General features: G+C 38.9%; 1 protein-coding gene across 1 annotated transcript in view; it reads left to right on the top strand.

Annotated features, from left to right (window-relative positions):
- Positions 1-3,966: 3,966 nt before the first annotated feature.
- The window catches only part of nod1 (nucleotide-binding oligomerization domain containing 1), a 12,130-nt gene continuing 11,457 nt past the window's right edge, over positions 3,967-4,639 (top strand). Inside the window, exon 1 of the mRNA XM_008411061.2 lies at positions 3,967-4,269. The gene's annotated coding sequence lies outside the window, so the exon portion shown is untranslated. The remainder of the gene's footprint in view (positions 4,270-4,639) is intronic.

Raw genomic sequence — 4,639 nt, 5'->3', positions numbered from 1 at the left:
GTGTGTGTGTGTGTGTGTGTGTGTGCGTGTGTGTGTGATAAATATAACATAGTCTGTAAATGTGACTTGCATGTGTGTGTGTGTTCTGACTTTGGTTTGTGCACAATTAAATTGTAGATTAAAATAAAAGTTTTATCAAAAACACCATCTGTGAGTTCAATCTATTTGTGTGTACATATTTTCCTGGCCTCTGCATTCAGATATCTAAACATGGTGAAGATGACTTGCTGAAGCCCAACCTGAACTTCAGAATGAAGGGGCTTTTGGGGACTTTGAATGTGTTATGGGTTTTGGTACCGACCGTACGGTCTGGTCTGGGTCTTTAACAACCTGTTGTAAAGCCCAAAGACAACAAAGGTCTTCTTTTCCCATGGTCGATGCTTCATTTGACTGAGTTTTTTTTCCATTAAGCGAACCTGGATGATCATGACCATGATGTGGGGGCAAGTGGGTGGTGGAAAAACAAAATTATCCAAGTGCCGTTAAATTGAAAACTAATTCAAGTTTATTAAATAATCTTGTACGCGATGAGAACAAAAACAGGATGAGTCCTGTCATACAAAGTTATAAGTTTCTCTTTGAGAAGAAGTGCAAAAGTATTTAGGAGACATATTCTGAGAACTAGCTTCTCACTCAGTCACTTTGAGGGAAGTTGACTTCTTTATCTGCATCCCTTGCAGCTGCAGAAACCAGCTCTGGCAGATTATCTGTGGAGTGGCGACCAGAGAAACCTTTTCCACACAAAGTCCACAAGTATCATAAAAATAAAGACATAATATAAAGCATAAGTTCAGACATTCATGAGACTTTAGGGACCAAAATTCAACAGTCATAAGACTGTCAAGAAATAACATTTAGCATTACATTCCCGTTTTTTATTTATAGTAAACTCTGCTTTTTTTAATGTGCAGTGGTAAGGATGTATCTGTGTTTGGACTTGTTTTCATTTGTGTTTGTATTTTGAGTATTTCCTTGTTGTTATTTATATTTGTTAGGTTTTGCCATATTATTCTCATTTTTTTGTTATATGACATGATTTCTCTTTAGTTCATTTACTCTTGTGTTTTTTTTTTTGCATTTGGATTTAGTTCTCTTGGATCAGTTTTTATATTTTCCATCTGCTTGTAGTTTGCTTAAATCTTAGTTCAGTTGCTTCTGTTGTAATGAGTTTCTCTCTCAGATGAAACAAACCACACAGTGATGGTCTACCACATGCCAGAGTGAACTACTGCAGTCTGGATAATGATCAACAGGATGTGAATAACAGATGTCCTTCCAATCTGACAGATGTGGAGAATGTTTACAAAACAGAGTGGGACCATATTAGCAAGTCAGAATGTAGCATGTTGATAGACTCCTTCCAAAAGCAACTGGCTGCTAAATTTACGGTAACTAAGAAGGTGGTTGGGTAAAAAGCCGGGTATGCATATTTACATAATCATATTTCTGATGTTTCTCCCTATAAGATTTTAGGTTGTTTTTCATTAGAGTTACACAAGACTATCCATCCATCCATCCATCCATCCATCCATCCATCCATCCATCCATCCATCCATCCATCCATCCATCCATCCATCCATCCATCCATCCATCNCCATCCATCCATCCATCCATCCATCCATCCATCCATCCATCCATCCATCCATCCATCCATCCATCCATCCATCCATCCATCCATCCATTTTCTGTGTACCCTTGACCCTCAGTGGGGTCGGGAGGGTTGCTGGTGCCCATCTCCAGCTAAAGTTCTGGGTGAGAGGCGGGGTCACCCTGGACAGGTCGCCAGTCTGTTGCAAGGCAACAAAGAGACAGACAGGACAAACAACCATGCACACACACACACACCTAGGGAGAATTTGGAGAGGCCAATTAACCTGACAGTCATGTTTTTGGACTGTGGGAGGAAGCTGGGGTACCCTGAAAGAACCCAATCATGCACAGGGAGAACATGCAAACTCCGTGTAGAAAGACCCCGGGCCGGGAACCAAACCCAGGACCTTCTTGCTGCAAGGCATCAGTTCTACCAATTGCGCCACTGTGCAGCCCTACACAAGACTATAACAACCGATAATATACTGGGGGCCAAAAACTTCTACCTGCTGTTGACGTCCAAACTGTAGCCTTATTAAATTTAAATAAGACAATCTCCTAACTATGTAAGAACATTTTAGAGGTTATAAGTAAATAACAATTAATTGTTATGCTAATTGGCAATCATGAAAGTGACTGTAACACAACGAAAATGTAATAAGTGCAGTCGATATTGTATAATAATACATAAATAGGACTGTACTGCTATTACTGCTGCCTGTTAGATTAGATTTGGATATTTATCATTTCACAGATGGAGAAATATAATTTCATTGAGTATTGTGACATTTATATGGTCTTTAGATCTTATGGCATAAAAAACAATGCTCATCTGATCTACATGGTGCACAGTGTTACTGACTGCTAAAAAGTAATTTATCTAGATTTTATTACATCTGAAATGGTTCAAGTTATGACATACTGTGTCTACAGTGTTCCAGGCGTCTGTTCTATATAACCAGAACCTTGTCGTTTAAAAACGGTGAGGCCCTAACAACAAGACAGAACTAAATAAAACGTTTTACCAGTTTTGTTTTGAGCAGTTTGACGCTTCACATGTATTACCTCTGTCACGTCAGAGTGTTCCTGAACACCTCATGGCTGTTGTGAGCATTGACATAATATAAGAGTAGGCCCCGCATTGGCTGCTCCGGCACAGGATATACGGCGGCCATCTTGGAGCGGTACTCCCTCCTACTTAGCTCAATCAAAACAGCAGAAGATGCCTCAGCAGTGAGGGATATTGTTGTTCTGATCGATGGACTATTGATGTGAGTGCTCCACAGACAACATTTCACAAGTAAGATGGACATATTATTGTGTATATATTGTGATTAGAATATTACTTTACTGTATTTATGTCCACCGGCGAGATACCAGCTAATATTAGCTACAGTGCTTGGTGTAATACAGAGTTCAGCCCCGCTATGAAGGATAACTGAGATTCTGTAAATCTAAAACAAATAATTCTCTAGCATTGACTTAGATTATCTGACACAAGAGCCTATATTAGAAATGAGACAATTATAACACATATTATAAAACTTATATTATGTGCTATTCACCAGCAAAGTTTACACAGGTGGTAAAGACTATTATGTAATTCTTTCACTAGTAAGTTACATCCCAAATCTTCCGTTTTTGTTTTGAAAGTTTCCTAAAGACACGATGTGAGGAAGAAGAGGGAGAATCTATAAAGAGAGACAGATTCACTGCAGCGCGGATGAATCTCACATCGGATTTTGGACTCAATGCTGAATCTCTGAAGCTAGAACTCGTTGGCTGAAAAACACACACACACACACACACACGCACACACACACACACACACACGCACGCACGCACGCACGCACGCACACACACACACGCGCGCGCGCGCGCGCACGTACGTACGTATGTACATACATGTATACATACATACATACATACATACATACATACATACATACATATACATGTAAACATGGGCAAACATGTATCCAATATTATTCAGTATTAATCATTATGTATTTGTGCCATTATTAATCATTATTTAATTGTGTTTGGATAGTTATATAAATATGTATTGATATTACTAAATAATTTATTAAATAAATAATGAACGGCTGTGTGCTTTGTAATATGCTCATCATACATCTATATCAGAATATTCCATCCCTATTCTATTGTTATAGCCACTAAGCATATTTAGATATCCTGAACTATATATTAAAAACATACTTAAATAATACAATTGTTTATAAATGTAGCTTTGATAGATGTTTCAATATGGTTTCCAGTAACAAAAAGCGTGTTATGATCGATTAAATGCGCTGATACGTCATTGTGCTGCTAAACACATAACGCTGAGTGGAGTACCGCTCCAAGATGGCCGCCCTAAATCTCGTCAGCGACAATAGGCGAGAGCGATCCATGAGGCGTCTAACCTTATATTATGTCTATGGTTGTGAGATCTTGAAGAGAATGACGCAGTTTTCCTGAACCGTTTCACTTCCTCAGCCGGGTGCTGTTGGAGAAACCGCCCCTCTTGCTTTCATTTTAACATGGCAATTTCTCTGAAATAACTTAGTGTTCGGAAGCACAGCACAGTGAAACGAGACTGGACTGCAATAAGTTCGGCTGTTTTCGGAGCTAAAACCGGTCCGGACTAGGAGGTCAAGCAGCGGTGTTCGCTTCAGGGTCTGTATCTCTGTTTACAGTCGTAGTGATTGAGTCAAACTCATTATGTTTTTATTCTGTTTTTATTCTACTTTTGGCATTTTGGGATAAGAATTATTATTTTAGCGTAGATGTTAGTCCACATGAGATGATCTCATGTTTTGTTTTTTACTTTCTTTTTTGTTGTTGTTGCTTTTATAACCACACAACAGCAATGTAGGTCAACATTGTATTGCCAAAATTAATGTGGTAAAGGCAGGAAAAATGGGCAAAAATAAGAATCTGAGCAAGTTTAATACTTTTGATGACGACTGGGTCAGAACTTCTCAGAACCTGCAATTCTGTGGAAACGCCCTCTAGAGGGCGTGATTGTTTTCCACCTATTATATAT

The sequence above is a fragment of the Poecilia reticulata genome, linkage group LG6 (assembly GCF_000633615.1).
Source record: "Poecilia reticulata strain Guanapo linkage group LG6, Guppy_female_1.0+MT, whole genome shotgun sequence".
NCBI lineage: Eukaryota > Metazoa > Chordata > Actinopteri > Cyprinodontiformes > Poeciliidae > Poecilia > Poecilia reticulata.
This window is presented reverse-complemented; position numbering and strand designations above follow the sequence as displayed.